Consider the following 20,354-nt stretch of genomic DNA (forward strand, 5'->3'; position numbering starts at 1 on the left):
TAAGGAATAATGCGCGGTAAAGGAAAGTACCTGTCCGGCTCAAATAAGAACTGCTCCATTACAGGCGGTCGGACAAGAACGGATCTCCGCTGGAAGTCTATCAACACTCTGTTCCTCAATAGCCAGTCCATCCCTAGGATGATGTCAAATTCCGGCATCGGTAGCACAATCAGATCCGCATAAACAAGATTACCGTGCAGCTCAAGGTCTATATCTCGGATAACATTGGTGGCTGCCATCTCCTCGCCTGACGGCAACACTACTGAAAAGGCTGTATCTAGCCCAATGGTCTGGATCTTGAGAAAGTTTGCAAAGACCTCCGAAATAAATGAGTGAGTGGCCCCTGAATCTATCAAGGCCTTGGTAGCGGAACCAGATATAAAAATTCTCCCTGAAAGAGCGGAGCTCTAAGTTGAATCCCACTACAAGATCTAAGCTTATAGACATGCAAAGGTCTAGGTTCCTCTAGCTTAATTTCCTTGAAATAAATCTGAGTAGAGCATGCAATCCTATAACAGTTCTAAGTTCAAAATCTAAATCCCGATTCCCAAAATGCTGAAATTCAAATAATAACTTAAAGTTTAAAGGTACCTATCAACAACATAGTCTCCGGGTTGGTTTCCGCGGCATGGAGAGCAAAAACTCTGCCTTGGGTAGGCAGATTCCTCTGAGGGCACTGCAGCAACATGTGGTCTGGACTGCCACACTTAAAACACTCTCCTGAGCCAGCCATACATGCTCCAGGATGGCGACGTGAGCACCTGGGACAGACTGGGTGCTCCTGAGTCCTCGGGGCTGGGCGTCCCCGCTGCTGCTGCTGCTGGCCTCGGTTCCTGGGCGGTCCATGAAAAGGCCTCTTATTCTGCTGCTGATGTTGAAGAGGAGGAGGGCGGTGCGGTGCCTGGACTGGGCGCTTGCCTTGGCGATCCATCTCGATATCCCGCAGATCCTGCTCTGCAGCTAAGGCCTTGGAGACGGCAATCTCATAAGTAGCAGGGTCAGATACCCTAACATGCCGGTGCAAGATCGGCCGTAAACCCACCAGGAAGTGCATCAGCTTGGCTCTGGCATCATTCGCTATCAGGGGCACAAAGTGACAGCCCCTCTCGAACTTACGGATAAACTCCGTAACCGACATATCCCCCTGTCTCAGACTCATGAACTCGGTGGTCAGCCTGGTGCGAACCTCCTCAGCAAAATACTTGGAGTAGAAAACCTCCGTAAAGCGGGTCCAAGAAAGTGTAGCCAATGTCAGGGCTACCGAAGCTCCTTCCCACCATAAGCGGGCGTCTCCAGTGAACAAGTAGGTGGCACATCGGACTCGGTCTGCGTCCCCCAGCTCCATAAAATCGAAGATAACCTCGAGGGATTTGATCCATCCCTCGGCAACCATGGGGTCAGATGCCCCAGAGAATTCCTTCGGGCGCATCTTCATGAATCGCTCATACACACCCTCGGGCCCTGTCGGCCTTGGCTGCGGCAGCGGCTACGGCTGCAGCATTGCCCCCCGCAAACTGTGCGAAGAACTGTGCCATCCCAGCTAACATCTGGGCACTCATGTCCGGTGGGGGCGGTGGAGGAGGTGGTAGGTCTCCCTCTGGTCTACGCTCATCCCTGTCTTCTCGGCGAGCCTCCTCCTCTCTGTTGCGCTCTAAAATGCGTCTAGGGGGCATACTGTTCCAACATAACCCATACGTAACTAACATGCATAATTCCATAATTTATTACTGAAATATTCAAAATCTGGAAGCATGCTGACAAAATAATTCATGCTATAACTGAAATGCTGAACAAAATGCTGAACTGAAAAACTTACAGACCGAAGACGTGGCTTCGTGAGCTTCTCAGCGGTCAGTAGTAGTGAAACCCTATACAGAACCACCGCTCTGATACCAACTGCGAAGGGCCTAAAACTCCTTTCTTGAAAATTTACGGAAAATTAAAAATTTTCTTTTTTAACTTAAATGAACTTACTTGCTAGCTAAATTAACTTCTGGAAATATTTCTCAAATCTTAAATTCTATCTCAAAACTCCAACTCCAGTCCGGCCTCACTGAAATAACTGAAATGCTAAAAATCAAACTACTGAACTGAAATAATGAATAATTAACTTCAAATAAATGCATTTAAAATAATTATGCAATGAAGTCAATTAAATTTAAAAATCTAGAATTATGCATGGCTTATATGTCTACTGATATACGGGTTCTACATTAACATTTCCATAAATCAAAATACTTTAACATATGAAATTTCAAGTTGCATAAAAAAATCCCTAAATCGTCAATTAAGAAAAAATCATACGTCGACCATTAACAAGATTAACTAACATCAAAATAAAGGATAAAAAAATATTTCTAATAAATCATTAACAAAAATCTTTTAAATATCAAGTTAATGCGGAAAATAAATCTTTTGAGCCACCATGGACCCAGCGGCCCTAGCCTCTGTCCATACCCTTGAACAACCTCCCTAGACCCTACAGGACCAGCCTAGACCGACCCAACAAACACTACAACAAAAATGTTTTTTCGCAGCGCGCAAACTCTCTTTCTGCGGCGCACATTGCACGCTGCACAACTGCAAGTTGTTGAAAGTTCAAGATTATCCGCAGCGTGATGCTGTTATTCGTGGCGTACATGCGTATGCCGTTAATACTATTATTTGCGACTTGCATACGCACGCCGTTAATACTATTATCCGCGGCACGTACATGCACGCCACGGATACTATTATCGATAGCGCGCGCACGCATGTTGAGGATAATATTATCTGAAACGTGCAATGTACGCCGTTAATATTCATATCCAGAACATGCAAACAAATTCTACATCGTTCGTTTGCAAGCCGATAAAATCAAATCCGTTAAAAAAATCAATCGAATGAACAAAAACTATAAACCAAAATTTTACAAAAAATTAGTCAACTATAAGTTTAATTAACACAAAATTGGTAAAAGTCATTGTTTTTCAGTATATCAAACAGAAAGTCTGAAAATCCAAAGTAAGATACGGAATCCTTAACAACTAGCTGGTACATATATAACAATGATTAAACTTTCAAAACACGCAAATCAGTAGAATATTTATCAATCACACAATACTATAAATTTAGATAACCATGCTACCGTGCTTCCTATCGCGTCCTCAAGAAACTGCATTTCATCATTTGGTTGAATTAGGTCCACCTTCTCCACCAAAACCTTATCAAACCAAACTGTAGAGCCCAAAATCAATACACGTAAAACTCGTGCATTTATTTAAAATGTTAAATCAATGATTTAACTTTAAAAGGAATTTTTAGCGATGCATGATTCATGATTTTGCATTATTTGAAATTATTATATGTTTATTTGATACACGTTAAAAGTTTTCTGGAGTTTTACGTTTCAGGAGATTAATCGATGCGAGATCCGAAAAAGAAACCGACGACGATTTGGGCGATTTGTAAAATGTGGTATTTTATTTCAATTCAAGAAAATTGTTATTTTAAACGATTTATGAAGTTTTAGAATTTTTAAAACCTAATTTAATTTATTGAGAAATTTGTTTAGTTGGGGATTTTGAACTTTGAAAATTGAAACTTGTGTATTTCATTAAATATGGGGTATTAGCATTCTAACTATCATGTAATTGGTTATTATTTATTTAATTAACACAATTATCCCCTAATTAATCACACGCACACACGTTACACACACTCACACACACTTACATGTTTTTAAACACACCATCAGCACACACAATTCACACACACCTTGCCTTCATTTTTTTTAAGGAGATAGCTAGGGTTCTAGGTGTTCTTTCAGCAGCCACAACCCTTTCTCTTCCCCTACAATTTTCCAGCAATCCCTCGCCCATTTTTCTTTAAGAAAACATGCCACAAGTCGTCCAGGATCGACCCTCGCATCTTTTCGCTTCGGTATCGTCGTTTTGTGAGTTTAAAATCATCAAAGGCATGTATATTCTTTTGTTTTTGCATTCATCTTGTCTTAATATATGTTTTGATGTTTATTGTGTGTAAAAATCCATGTTTTTTATTCAAAAGTTTGACCAAAAACGTTTGGAATGATTCTTGAAATTTTTTAGATCTCAAAACAGGATGTTGCTGTCATTTCATGTACTGTACTTTTTTGGTCGCTTTTCTGGAAAAGTTTTCGACATATAAAACGTAGTACTTTTTGAGACCTTCGATTTGACAATAGAGTGAGTTATGATCATTTTTGTTTGACTGCTCAAACTATGATGTTTAAATGACTTTTAGATCTAAAAAAACGAGTCTACTATCATTTCGAGTACTATGAATTTTAGGTCGACTGTCTAGAATGACTTGATATCTTCAATTTGACAGTAAATTCGTGATTTTTGAACAAGAGATGAGGGAGTTGTGATCATTCTCATGTGACAACTCAACTGTGTTGGTTTTCAAATGTTTTCGCGCAGGGCGGCGCCCAAGCGGCAAGATTTTACCGCCCGAGCGCCAGGCATTCGGGGGAATTTTTTGTCTTGAGCAGGCATGCATAATGTATTAGTATGTTCGACTTGGAAAGAAAATATTTTATGTTTTTGAGGTATTCTAGTTGTCTTGTGACAAAATATGAACGGGTTTGGAATCCGGTGAATGTGGCAGGGGACCTCTCGACCCTGGTAAAGCATGACCGGGTTTAGATCAAAATTGAAAAGCGGTAAAGCATGTGTAACGCTCTGACCGGTTTTGATAAAATAGCAGCGGAATACTAAAAATTTTACTTGAAGGGAGGAAGGATTAAAAATATCTTGACATAAAAACATTTACAATCAAAAGTATATACATGATCAATGAAATGATACAACAAAATACAAAATATCATTTTTGTGATCATGTCCAAAATGCTAGCAAAATTAGCCTTCTTCCTACCCTCTCTTATGCATATGACTCCGGCCCCAATCAACGTCCTGGCCTGTCACTCTTATCTGCATCACATGAAATAACTAGAATGAGTATAAAACTCAGTAAGTGGAACTCTTACATAACAAGCTATACATATCATACTCTGTAAAACATGACTTTGTAATCATTAAATACCATCAACTCTAAGACATGAATATCATAGTATGAATAACAATAACGATGGTATTTCTCTTTTCTCTATTGGATTGATATCTATATAGTATCTCTGTCTCTGTACCTATATCCCATCGATATACATCGATAACTCTGAGGGATATAAGCCTATGGTCGTTGATCAACTAATTGCATGCAATCTCTGACTATATATCTATCAATCCAATAAATCATTTAAACTCTCTCTTTGGTATTAAATCAAACACTTTGAAGACTCTTTCCTCTTGTATTCCCTTTTTCACAATTGAGACATAAAATGCCTCCATAATATACAACAAAGTGTATCAATACATATCACGAATCAAATGAAGGGAATAGCACATTAAAACCATTGAAACACCATACATATATTATCATGTGAGCACAAATAATGAAATTCCACTTACAACCAATAGAACCCTTGAATATAATCTCTTGGTACACAACCTACAACAATAAACCATGTATTGCACCATTATCATCTCAATAATCACAAACCCATACCATTAAATCCATAAAACCAACACAATCCACAAACCCAATACTTCTCCCAACACCAAAACCAAGAATAAACAAACCCATAAGCTTACGTTAGCTCTTAGAACCCACAATAACTTTGCTCACACTACAAAACTCCAACAAGATGCAAGAATCAAAGAGATGAAGTGAAAGGAAATGGAACCCTAGCCTCCCTTGCGCTGCAAACCGAGAAATGAGAAGAGAAATGAGGAAATAAGAGTATACACTTGCATTTAAACACTTAAAATCTCAAAACACGACTTTACTGTTCATCGACCGCGGGTGCGCTGCCTTCTGCACCGCGGGTGCGCTATGCCTTCAGCATCTCATCCAAAAGTCCAAAAATGACGACCGCGGGTGCGGTAACTCTTACACCGCGGGTGCGGTGTGTCTTCGGCAACTCGACCAAAAATCTGAAATAACGACCGCGGGTGCGGTCTTCTTTTGAGCGCGGGTGCACTCTCCTCTGAACCAACAATACTCTTCGCAACTAAACCGAATCGCAACGTCACTTCTCTTCATATATTGGAAACACTCCCAACAAGAAAGTTGCACCTCTATAACATATCTAACCACTTCAATTGGCCTCATACCAATCGGCTCAACATACAAAATACCATGAATTAAATCGCAACGACGCTACAATATAATCACACAACATCTATAATCAACAATACTATAAACCAAAGATCACAACTCTTAACATCTAAACCATGCTTAAACTTGACCAAATAGTCCATAAACATACGAAATCTTAAACCGTACTGTTCACCGGGCTTGGATATTATAATCTCCCCTCCTTAAAGGAATTTCGTCCCCGAAATTGACGTCACTGCGAAAACAACTCCGGATACTTTTCTTTCATCTCATCCTCTGGTTCCCACGTGGCTTCTTCAATCAAATGATTCCTCCAAAGAACTTTAACAATGCCGATCTCTTTGTTTCTCAACACTTTAACTTTGCGATCCAGAATCTAAACCGGAATCTCTTAATAAGTCAAATTCGGCGTCAAATCCAATGGCTCGTGGCGAAGAACATGGGAAGGATTCGCAATATACTTCCTGAGCATGGAGACATGAAAAATATTATGAAATCTATCAAGATCTGGCGGTGGGGCTGACCTGTAAGCTCGATCACCAACTCTATCCAAGATCTCAAATGGGCCAATAAATCTCGGACTCAACTTTCCCTTCTTGTCAAACCGCATCACACCCTTAAGAGGTGCTATCTTCACGAACACATGGTCTCCAACCTCAAACTGCAACGGCCTTCGCCTGACATCAGCATAACTCTTTTGTCTTGACTGTGCTGTCTTCATCCTCTCTTGAATAACAGCAACAACATCAGCTGTCTGTTGGACCAACTCTGGACCCAACGTCTTCCTCTCACCAATCTCATCCCAATACAAAGGAGATCTACACTTTCTGCCATAAAGTGCTTCATACGGTGCCATGCCAATCGTCACTTGGTAGCTATTGTTGTACGTGAACTCAACAAGAGGCAATTTGGAATCCCAGCTACCAGGATAATCGATAGTACAAGCTCTGAGCATATCCTTCTACACCGCGGGTGCGCTATGCCTTCGGCATCTCATCCAAAAATCCAAAAATGACGACCGCGGGTGCGGTAACTCTTACACCGTGGGTGCGGTGTGTCTTCGGCAACTCGACCGAAAATCTGAAATAACGACCGCGAGTGCGGTCTTCTTTTGAGCGCGGGTGCACTCTCCTCTGAACCAACAATACTCTTCGCAACTAAATCGAATCGCAACGTCACTTCTCTTCATATATTGGAAACACTCCCAACAAGAAAGTTGCACCTCTATAACATATCTAACCACTCCAATTGGCCTCATACCAATCGGCTCAACATACAAATTACCATGAATTAAATCGCAACGACGCTACAATATAATCACACAACATCTATAATCAACAATACTATAAACCATAGATTACAACTCTTAACATCTAAACCATGCTTAAACTTGACCAAATAGTCCATAAACATACGAAATCTTAAACCGTACCGTTCACCAGGCTTGGATATTACAGCATGACCATGGACCAATCCACCCAATAAATTATGACCGGGGATCTCATGTATGTGGTAGTGAACATCCCTGCTAGCCAGTACTATGGTTTATTCTGATCAAGCGCATTTATGTATGGGTCACTTGCTTTGAAACATATCTCTACACAAAATGGTGATGTTTATGTATGCTCAAGTATGTACGATGCAAGCATGTTTATGAAACATTTTATGAAATGATGACACGTCTATATTTATGTATGCACGTTCAAGTTTAAGTATGTATGGCCGACTTTAAAGTGCACGTGGTTTTATTATGTATTACTTTTTATTCTCAGTTTATACATGATGAGTTTTTAGACTCACAAGACTTGATCGATGCGTGTGAGGATGAGTACGAGGAGACAAGAGGTGGGAATCGGTGAGTTGGCTCGGACTGCGCGGTGGCTAAACCCGAGGACCGCTTAAGTTTTAAGAAATTTTTATGCACGTATCAAATACTCTGATTTTCAGCGGGTTTACTTTACGATATTTAAACAAGTGCTTTTGCAAACTTTGGTTGTAGTTGTTTTATTTTCAATATTTTAGACGAGCAGATTATTTTTATTGCATCTTTAAATTTTATTATTTATTTAAGAAAATTTTTATTTTTCCGCAAAAATTTCAATTAGTTCAAAAATACAGTACGTTACAGTTGGTATCAGAGCGGTGTTCTTGTAAAGGGTTATGCCTACTTCAACTTGCAAGAAGCTAATGAAGTCATACCTCAAGTCTGTAAGTTTTAAAGTTTTAAATTATTTCATGTAGTAAGCATCAAAGTCATTATTTCAGTATGTACATATGTATTAAATTCGATTTACGTGCATCTTATGTGGGGACACGGACGCTAACTCATTCTTTTCAATCATCACTAGGATTAATTGGATCAAATAAATAAACTGGGTAGTAAATTTTTATTTTTATTTTTTTTATATGTTGAACACCTTATAAACAAGTGTACAAATTTCTAAAACAAGTTAGGTCCCATCTCATTCAAATTACAAGATCAAGTTTAATATCTACAAACATGATCCAAAGTACAAGTCTTGTACAAAAGAAAGTCATAACAAACTAGAGTTCAACCACTACATATCAAGTGTTGAAAGCCAATTCTACTTCTAAGCCCGGATCTCCACTCTAATCTCACTCTTCATCCTCTTCTCGACCCTGATCCTCTCCCACCTGTTGTCATACACACGTACAAACACAACAACAGCCGAATAACTCCGGTGAGAAATATATTCCCAGTATAAACAACGTATACATGCAGTCATATAAACATATATAAAAGCATATAACATTTGTAAAACAATATGCATCGTAGTCTACGAAAGCATAAATCGATACAAAGCAATAAATCAAACTCTTTGACTCATAATCTTGACTCGACTCTTATCTAGGGATCCCGGTTGAATAAGAACATAACAAGTCTCCCACCTACTCTCCCCAGCTAGATGGTGGTACGTTCTTATTCCCAGACATTGGCTCTCTATATCGAATCTCTACAATAAGAGTCGATCTACTCCAAAGCACATCGATATACACCAAATGTCCAGTGACCTGGCACCTCTGCCAGAGACTCATTACATGCTTTTCTATAAATCAATAGACTAAGCATATCAATCTCATGAATTGCAAACATCAAAGCAATTACAATAAAGTATGTGGTTTTGGAAAACTCAAGCTATCTCTGACTCGAGTCGTATCTTCCCGGTTTAACATTGATTTATACCTTTCTTTTCGTAGATCAGTCTGTCAACGAAATCAAATATCAATCTGGCTCTGTTCAATCTTCGAAGTCTTCAATATCAACTCTGGAATCATATTATTGAGTAGTACAATATCAATATACAACTCTAAGCAATACTGGATATGATAAGAACTCAATCTAATTTTGTTTCGACGGCATAACAGCGCAATCTCGATATATCCCGGCAACTCAATATCAATAGATACAAATCATAACTCATAATCGATAACAAACACAATCCGATATTCTCAAAATCTGCCTTGGCACTTGCTTCTCGCGCATATGCGCGCCTCGTCTCCGCGCATGTGCGCGATACCTGCTGGACTAACATACATACAATATCCATGCTTTCCAATTTCTTGTCTCGGAGTTGTCTTTCTATAATCACATCAATTTATAAATTAATAATCTCGGATTAACAGAATAAAATCTCAGGCATTACAATTCTCCCTCTCTAAGATCTGATTTCGTCCCAGAAATCATAGGCAATCAAATCACATACAAGAAGGAGATATAACAGAAGCTAAATAAGAAAACTCACATCAGTCAAATAGTTCTGGAAACTTCTGTCTCATATCTGATTCAGTTTCCCAGGTAGCTTCTTCAATACCATGACGACTCCACTGAACTTTCACAAGTGGAATAGTCTTTGTTCTGAGATGCTTTTCTTTACGATCTAGAATCTGGATCGGTTTCTCAAAATAACTCAGAGTTTCATCAAGTTCTGCCTCGTCCGGCTGAAGAACATAAGAAGCCTCAGGAAGATATTTCCGCAACATAGACACATGAAAAACATCATGTATCACATATAGAGAAGGAGGAATAGCGAGTCAATAGGCACGAGTACCTATCTTCTCCAAAATCTCATACGGCCCAATATAACGAGGAGACAACTTCCCTATCTTGCAAAATCTGAAAATGCCTCTGAAAGGAGAAATCTTCAAAAATACTATGTCTCCTTGCTCAAATTCTAACGGTCGAAGTCGAATATTTGCATATTTGGCCTGTCTGTCTTGAGCTGTCTTCATTTTTTGCTGAATCAGCTTTATTTTATCAGTCATATCCCGAATCATATCAGGCCCAAGTTCAGGTATGCCAACTAGTGCCAAAGTCTAGCACTACAACTCTCTGCATATCCTCCAATGTCTGGATAGCCCGCTCTGACTGTCCGTCGGTCTGAGGATGATATGCAGTACTCAAATGTAATTTCGTACCTAGAGCTTGTTGCAAACTGTGCCAAAAGTGTGAAGTAAATCGAGGATCACGATCTGATACAATGGACTTCGGCACACCATGAAATCTGACCACTTCTCTGACATAAATCTCTGCCATCTGGTCATGTCTGTACATCGTTCTGTAAGGAATAAAGCATGCTGATTTGGTTAATCTGTCAATAACGACCCAAATCGCATCACAACCTCTGGAGGATCGTGGTAGCTTCGTAACAAAATCCATGGAAATGTGATCCCATTTCCATTCTGGAATAGATAATCTATGCAATAGACCTTCTGGTTTCTTCATTTCTCCTTTCACATGTTGGCAATTCAAACATTTGGATACAAATTCTGCAATGTCTGGTTTCATTTGTTTCCACCAAAACTGTTTCTTCAGATCATTGTACATCTTTCTGCCACCGGGATGAATACTCAAACGACTACAGTGCGCTTCTGTCAAAATCTGTTGTTTCGAGTCTGAAACATCTGGCACAACAAGTCGATTATTCACATATAACACATCATCACGAACCTGATATTCTGATTGATGCCCTGACCTGACCATCATAATCGAGTTCTGAACATTCTGATCAACTTTCTGTGCTTCATCAATTCAAAAAATCAACTCTGGTTCAACTTGAATGGCATACAATCTCAGAGGTTGACAATCTGTCTCAAATACCAATCCAGAAAGACAGCAATCTTCAATCAAATTCGAAACACCAATCGTCGATAAGGATAAAGAACATACATTTCGACTCAGTGCATCAGCTGCTGCATTTGATTTTCCCGGATAATATTTGATTTCACAATCAAAATCTTTCAATAAATCAAGCCATCTTCGTTGCCTCATATTCAATTCTGACTGTGAAAATAGATATTTCAAACTCTTGTGATCATAATAGATTTTAAATTTCTCACCATATAGGTAGTGTCTCCAGATCTTCAATGCAAATACAATAGCAGCCAATTCAAGATCATGAATCGGATAGCGAGTCTCATGTGGTTTCAATTGTCTTGAAGCATAAGCAATAACATGTCCTCGCTGCATTAAAACACAACCTATTCCTCTGTGAGAAGCATCACAATAAACAACAAAATCACCAGTACCTGACGGAATAGTCAACACTGGAGCACTGGTTAATCTCTTCTTCAATTCCAAAAAACTAGATTCACAAGCTTCTGACCAAATAAATGGGGCATTCTTCTAAGTCAACTGAGTAATCGGCTTAGCAATACTAGAAAAATCTTTAATGAATCGACGATAGTATCTTACTAAACCCATAAAACTGCGTATCTCTGGCACTGATGTCGGTCTAGGCCAACTTATCACAGCTTCAACTTTGCTAGGATCAACAGAAATACCATCTCCAGATATCATGTGTCCCAAAAATACAACTCGTTTCAGCCAAAAGTCACATTTAGATAGCTTTGCATACAATTTCTTAGTTCTCAGAATCTTCAATACAGTTCTTAAATGCTCCGCATGATCAATCATATTCTTTGAATAAATCAGAATATCATCTATAAAAAATAATCACAAAATCATCAAGATATTTCTGAAATATACGGTTCATCAAACCCATAAATACAGCTGGAGCATTCGTTAAACCAAACGGCATGACTATAAACTCATAGTGGCCATACCTGGTTCTGAAACCTGTTTTCGATATATCAGAATCTCTGACTCTCAGTTGATGATATCCAGATCTCATATCGATCTTGGAATAAACAGAAGAACCCTGTAACTGATCAAATAGATCATCAATACGAGGCAAAGGATATTTATTCTTTATCGTAGCCTTGTTCAGTTGCCGATAGTCAATGCAGAGTCTCATGGAACCATCTTTCTTTCTAACAAACAATACTGGAGCACCCCAAGGAGAAACAATCGGTCTAATGTAACCCTTGGCTAGCAAATCTTCTAGCTGCTCTTTCAATTTTTTCAGTTCAATCGGTTCCATTTTGTATGAAGTTTTAGAAATAGGAACTGTATCTGGTATCAATTCAATGTTGAAGTCTATTTCTCGGATTGGAGGCAAACCTGGAATCTGATCTGGAAAGACGTCAGCAAACTCACATACCACTGGCAAATCTGCCAATGACGGGCTCGATTTCAGTACATCTACTGAATACACAAGGAACCCCTCTGCTCCTTTCTGTAATAATCGAGTCATAGACAAAACATATATCAAAGGAATTAAAGCTCTGGAACCCTTACCGTAAAATTTTCATTCATCAGCCATCTCAGGTCTGAATCTTACAATTTTTTGGAAACAATCTACTGTAGCTCTGTACTTGGTCAGCATATCAATATCGATAATGCAGCCAAAATCAGACAAACCAAGTACAATACAATCTAACTCAATCTCATTGCCATCATACTGCAGTATACAATGTTTAACATACTTCACTGATATAAGACCTCTCCCCAAAGGTGAAAAGACAGATACTACAGCAGATAATAACTCAACAGGAAAATCATGTATCAATGCAAATCGCTCAGATATAAAAGTATGGGATGCACCGTATCAATCAATACATAAGCAGAGTAACCACAAAAAGAACAGTTACCTGCAACAACATCATCAGGTGCTTCATGTGCCTGTTCTTCAGTCAATGCAAACACTCTGGCCTGTTGTCTCTGAGGCTGGCTAACAGTCTGGCTTCCTCCTGGCCTCGGCTGTGACTGAGTAGTAGGTGGCTGGAAAGAGTGAACATCAGATGATCGTCTATCAGTCTGAGCCACTGATCCAGATGACTTTGCTTCCTGGGATCGTTGAGAACTTCGCTGTGGACAGACTCTGGCAAAATGTCCTTGCTATCCACAGATATTGCAACTACCAAACACTCCTTGGCATTGCTCTATGGGATGTCTCCCTCCACAAGTTCTGCAATAGACCCCTGTATAACTCTGGTTCTTTCGTGAACCACTAGAGCTAGATGAACTACTACCAAACTTATTAAACTGTCTCCCTCGGGCTTTCAAATTATCTTTCTTTCCACTGCTACTACCACCACTATCAAATATGGGAGGGGGTTGGTGGAACTGAGCTGAGGGTTGTTGCTGTTTCGGTGCTAGGGCAACATACGAAGCTCATTTCTGCCTGATCAAGCCCGCTTCTGCTCCTTTTGCTCTGTTCAAAGCATCAGCAAAATTATTCGGTCGCCCTGCATTTACCAGTGTAAAGATCTCGGGATTCAACCCATTAATAAACTGATCAGCCACTGCTTCATCATTCTCAGCAACATGAAGAGCGAATCGTAGCTAGCTAGAGAATTTGGCCTACATATTCTTCAATATTCAGATGACCCTGTCTCAAATTATCAAACTCTGCACCCTTGTCTTTTCTGTACGATACTGGGAAGAATCTTTGGTAGAATTCTGTTTTAAAGATCTTCCAAGTAATAAATGTACCTCGATGCTCCAAAGCTCTTTTAGTCGTAAGCCACAAATTCTTTGCAACATCATGCAACTGGTGCCCAATCAGTCTAACTCTTCGCTCATCTATATAGTCAAGGGAATCAAATAACATCTCAATGTCATCAAGCCAACTCTCACAGTCAATAGAATTCTCTGTGTCATTCAAAGTCGGCGGTTTAAATGACTGAAATCTCTTCGGTAATGTTTCCATAGGTGTTGTTGTAACATCCATTGGATTGTATGAGGTACTACCCTGTTCTGGGATTCTTCGAGGAGGCATATCTAATTATCAAAATGGTTAGTAACCAAATATAACAAATCTGTTTCAGTCCTCCTCTGATCATCATACCTCTGATCAAGAATCGGTTCTGATTCATTCTTTCAATAATACACATTTCCAATCAAATCAGATAATCAAGTAAACATGTATTTTCTAAAGCGATATAACATGTTGTCATGCAGTGATGCTAGCATTACAAAAGCAGGAAAGAAAACTCAATCTACCCCACTCACTCGCTTCTATCCCAGTCTAAGGAACATACAGCTACTACTCTGATACCACCCGCTGTGGGGATCCGTGTTAGAGTAGGTGCCCGTCGAGCCAAGTGTTGGCCGAGGGTTCATGATTAAACTCTATGTATAAACAGTCTTTATTTTAATAATATTTGAATTTATCGTTTTGGCACTTCTTTATCTGTATACCCATGCTAGTTGCATAGATAAAGCCCTTGAATATACAAATAGTAGAAAGAATATGAGATGCTCATATGATGAGTATCATGAAACTCATATTTGTAGTATTGTATATTCTAAACGGTTCCTAGTCGATTCAGCCGCCATTAAGAAGGATATAGGCCGCTCGAGTTTGAGACTAGTATCTGCGATGTGAGTACCATGTTTCATTGGTAGGGGACATTGTGATGTCCGAGCATGCAGATAGGTGCTCCTTGTAGAGTGCACTGAACAACCCTCCATAAAAGGACTTTCGAAGTGGTTCTCACTTATCGAGTGGAAAAGTCCTAGTTTATGGTTGTACACCATTAGTCCTTATGACCCGGGACAACATTGAGACTCTATGTGCTAGAATTACACTTTGACTTGTTTACCGACTCTCATGGGGTCATCAGGTGGCAAGGTTGGATGTTCTGTCGAAACATATAGGAGTCGATGCATTGTAGTCGGGGATTCACCACTTACCTTCGGGTATGGATATCCTATGTGTTATCATGTGTATGTAGGTTGAAATCTCTGATCAGATTATGGTGGTAATTATGAAAGGGCTTTCATAGATTACACCATCGATGCAACTACGACATGACACATAGTATCGATTCATTGACAACTCTCGATAAACCAATGGTTGTCGAATCGGTCGGGATATATGAGTTGAAGGGACCGTACTGTACGCTAACCATAATTGAATGGTTCTTGCAGGCACTATCATTTGATACCTAGGGAATCATGTAAGCGATGCTGCTAGGCGTTTAACATGATTGGTTGGGTACTATCAGACTTGAGTTCTGACGTTCTTGTTATCAAGGAGTTGATAAGTAAGAATGGAGCAATTGGGGTATGCTCATATAAGGACATGTTTAGTCCGAATCACTTGGAGATGTGAACCCACGGCTAGTTGTATCAATGAACCATTGAGGGCCACACAAGTACTAGCTTTCTAGATCCCGTTGAGAAGTAAAAATAGTTCAATGTGTTGAACGGCTTATAAATGAGTTTATAAGCGTAAAGAAAAATAGAAGTATGACTTCTATGAGAGAAATGTAACTTTTAATTTACGAATGTGTTCCTAAAATTAAAAGTTGGCCAAGTAAATAATGTATTTGAAAATTGTGATTTTCATAAACATTATTATGGACTAAATTAAATTAATTCAAGTGTTGAATTAATTTAACACTAGTGGGCCTAGTAGAGTCCAAATAATTAAATTAATTCAAGTGTTGAATTAATAACATTGGGCCTTGTAGAGCCCAATTGGAAATAATTATTTAATAGTGGGCTTGAGTAAAATCAAGTAAAGTCTAATTGGGCTCAAATATGTTTGAGACCATTTAAATAGTCCATGGGCCTTGTAATAGTTACAAGCCCAAGTCACATTGCATGCTTGGGAGGTGAAGAGTTGGAGACTACTTTTTGGGTTACCAAGGCTTGGCATGCAAAATTTGGTCTCTACTTTTTCACAAACCAAGACAACTCATTCACTCCTTCACTCCCCCCTCACTTGGCCGAAAATTGACTCTCAAATTCTCTCAAAATTTTTCTCTCATTGTGTTCTTCAATTGTTGAAGAAAAATACACACTTCTCTTTGAAAAATCTTCTTATTTTTCTAGTGCAAAATAAGAAGGGTTCTAGCTTGCAAGTGGTGGGCTTGATTTTGAAGAAAAGGAGGAAGCTTGTAGATCAACTCATCCATTCAAGAGCTAAAGTGTTTACACTTTAGTTGGAGCAATCATCAACCTCAAGAGGTTGATAGGTAACAATTTTCTCAACACCCTATGTATGACATTTTGGTGTTTATTGTATTTGCTACACACAATATCATGGTGGCCGAAATTTCCTCATGAAAAAATTCGATTTTAAACTTCCGTTGCGCTTCCGGACACCGTAACCGATCCCCTTTCAAGTGGTATCCGAGCTATGGTTACGATTTTGTGTAGCATTTACAAGATATTATATTGAGATCGATTTCTAACCGCATGAGAAATATTTTTTCAACAAAACCGAGGCTGAATTTTGGGGATGTTTCGGGCAGCTTGTTGCTGCCCATTTCGGGCAGCTCGGGCTGCCTGAGGGGCTGCCCGAGGGGCTGCCCATTTCGGGCAGCAAGGGCAGCCCGAGGGACTGCCCGTACAGCCCCTACTTTAAAATAAAAAAAATAAAAATTTGTTGCCGGAATCCGGCGACGGAGCTCCGGCGACGGCGATGACGACTATGGTTTCCAAAAGTGTTTTGGATTATCAAAGTGTCATGAGCCTTGATGTTGTTGGGCCATTAGATGGTTAACATATTTGTGAATTTTAAATGGGCCAAAATGTTTTTGGTGAAAAATAAGTTTTTGGGCCCTTAAGTTTAAAATTACAAAAGTTGCAAATATTTTCTCATTAAATAAATATTTTAAGTTGGACTTTAAATATTTATAGTAAATGGTGATTTACAAGAAATTCGGTTATAAATAAATAAATTTGAAAGTAGACAAAGGTGTTTGTATACTTTGTTAATTTAGTTTATAATCGTGGCGGTTAGTAATTGGATCAAGATATATAATATTGGATCAATTAATTATTGTGATAATTAATTGATGGTGTATGATATGTGATATTATGCATGAAGGATGATCAAAAGCCTAAGCCCAATTTGCTAGGTGTATGCTAGGATATTTTGTGTTGAATGATTGTAATAATTATCAATTTATAAAGTGGGCTTGGTTTATGGCCCGTTCCCATCCCCCATGAGATGTATCCCTATTTGCCATGGATATTTGTTTGTAAATATTAGTATAGTGGATGATCATAATTGGAAGATGGTGGCCATGATGATTATGAAGATCGAAGACATGTAAATATTGGAAGCTAATGTAATAGTTGCATTTGCATCCCTTGCATTTTCCTAGGATTGGACCTAGGCCCGTGTTTAGCTCACACGGGCCATTAGTATTGGGGCGATTGATCATCCTTGTTTGTTTATTGTTTATAATATATGCATGATATGTTATAAATAATGAGTATGTGCGTTATTATTATGATAATGACAAAGTTGCATGAATCCGGTAAACATACGATCAAACATTTTGAGTTTTTAAATAAAATTAATGATGAGACATTTCAAAATTAAAAACCCTCATTTTGAATAAGATTCAAAATTAATATCAAGCCCGAAAAGGGAAATTATAAATTTGTTTATAATTTTCTTGTCTTCCATCGACAATGGGTGCATGATGAACGCTACCCGTACTTGGGGCTCGGCTCATATTATTGGGGAGCTCTGGGTGCCGAAAAGCTGTGACATCCATTGACATGGTGATGTGAACTACGTGGAACTCCCATGATTTCGGCTCATATTATTGAGGGAACTCATGACGACCGTCCATTAAGGTTCAACATCGATGGGTAAGGCTTGACACGTAAAGATGAACGACGTCATATTATTGGGTCCTAATCAAACGTGAGACAAAAGTTTACGTAGAGGGTTGCATTGTGATGCAATTGGAAACTACCTTTTAGGAATTATGATTGGCTGATATTATTCGGGATCATGATTCGCTAATTGGACCTTACGTACCTACTGAGGAAAGGAGTTTCCCGTTTTCACTAGAGGGTAATGAAAATGTCAAAACAGTGGGAGCGAAAATTTATAAAGTTAAAGTCCAAACTTTATATCTTATTAAATATTTTAAAATAGTCATTAACATTTATCTGTTTTACTTTTCAGTACAAAAATTTGACAATGTCTTCAATTCGCAATCCGCTTTCTGCCATACTCGAAAAACATGTGTTAACCGGACCTAACTATCTCACTTGGCTAAGAAATCTAAAAATCGTCCTAAACTCGGAAAAGATTGCGTATACACTGACTGAGTCGCCCCCTGCTGAGGCTCCGACTAGCTGCACTCCTGAGGAATTGCAGATCTACAAGGATTGGTGTGACCATGACTTGAAGGCTAGGTGTTACATGCAGGCTTCTATGAACGATGAGCTGCAGAGGCGTTTTGAGGATGCAAAGAATGCTGCTGACATTCATTTGCACCTCAAGGAGCTCTTTGGTGAGCAGACTCGGCCTCTTAGGCATGCTACTGTCAAGGAGCTGATCACTATGCGCATGCGAGATGGGGCCTCGGTCCATGAGCATGGCTTGAAGATGATTGGGCTCGTGGACAAGCTCGTTGGCATGGATCTGATTTTGCCTTCGGAGTTGACCACCGACGTGTTGCTCTTATCGCTGCCTAGATCATTTGATCCTTTTGTAGTGAACTTCAATATGATCAAAATGGAGCCGACCCTTGAGGAGTTGGTGAACATGCTTGTGACTTTTGAGTCCACCATCAAGAAAGAGAAGCCGGTTCTTTTTGTGGGCTCTTCATCTGGTACGAAGACCGGTCCACATGGGAAGGGAAAGAAGCGTTCTTTCCAACGTCCTAAGAAGAGCGTTCCCTTGAAGAGGCAGACTCCGGGTCCCGTAGTGGCAGCCACACCAGTGAAGGCTGACAAGACTGTTGACATCTGTCATCACTGCAAGAAGCCTGGACATTGGAGGCGGAACTGCAGGAAATATCTTGCACAGAAGAGTTCTGGAAACGGTATGTTCTATATCGAAGTAAACATTTCAATTAACTCTACTTCTTGGGTATTGGATACCGGCTGTGGCTCGCATCTCTGTAATGATTTGCAGGTGATGGGAAGAAGTAGGAGGCTCAGGGAAGGTGAGACCTTCTTGAGGATGGGCAATGGGGCAAGAGTTGCTGCCAAAGCTGTTGGAGATGTTTCTTTAATTTTGAACAATGATTTTAAGTTGCTGTTAAGAGATGTTTTGTTTGTACCAGACTTGGTGAAAAACATTATTTCCATTTCTATGTTAGACAAAGATGGATTTTCTTGTTTATTTAGCAAAGGTGTTTGCAATATTTACAAGAATGAATGTTTAATTGGTACTGGAGAACTTGAAAACGATCTCTACACCTTAAAATTGAAAGATATTCCACTTAACAATGTCCAAGCTATAACAACAAACAAGCGCAAATAAGATACTCTAAATTCGGCACAATTATGGCATGCTCGATTAGGACATATTTCCCTAAGAAGGATGAACAAGTTAGTGGGAGTAGGCATGTTTGATATGTCTTATATTAATGCTCTCACGACTTGTGAATCCTGTCTAAAAGGAAAGATGACCAAGATTCCCTTTAAGGGCCATGTGGAGCAAGCCAAAGGGTTATTGGATTTGATCCATACCGATGTGTGCGGTCCGCTTAGCATCACCACTAAGCATGGACATGCCTACTTCATCACCTTTACCGATGACTTTTCGAGGTATGGGTATGTGTATTTGATGAAATACAAGTCTGAAGCCTTTGAAAGGTTCAAAGAATTCAGAAGTGAAGTAGAGAAGCAATTGGGACGAAGCATCAAGACACTTCGATCGGATCGAGGTGGTGAATACTTGAGTGCCGAGTTCCAAGAGTATCTTAGGGAGAATGAGATTCTCTCGCAGTGGATTCCGCCCACTACACCACAGTTGAATGGTGTTTCGGAGCGTCATAACCGGACTTTGATGGACATGGTTTGGTCT

At 39.4% G+C, this 20,354-nt stretch overlaps 1 long non-coding RNA gene across 1 annotated transcript in view; it reads right to left on the bottom strand.

Annotated features, from left to right (window-relative positions):
- Positions 1-2,993: 2,993 nt before the first annotated feature.
- The window catches only part of LOC142525659 (uncharacterized), a 33,779-nt gene continuing 16,418 nt past the window's right edge, over positions 2,994-20,354 (bottom strand). The window contains exon 4 of the long non-coding RNA XR_012815121.1: positions 2,994-3,123. This is a non-coding gene — a long non-coding RNA (uncharacterized LOC142525659). The remainder of the gene's footprint in view (positions 3,124-20,354) is intronic.

Source organism: Primulina tabacum, chromosome 14 (assembly GCF_025594145.1).
Source record: "Primulina tabacum isolate GXHZ01 chromosome 14, ASM2559414v2, whole genome shotgun sequence".
In the NCBI taxonomy this organism is placed as follows: Eukaryota; Viridiplantae; Streptophyta; class Magnoliopsida; order Lamiales; family Gesneriaceae; genus Primulina; species Primulina tabacum.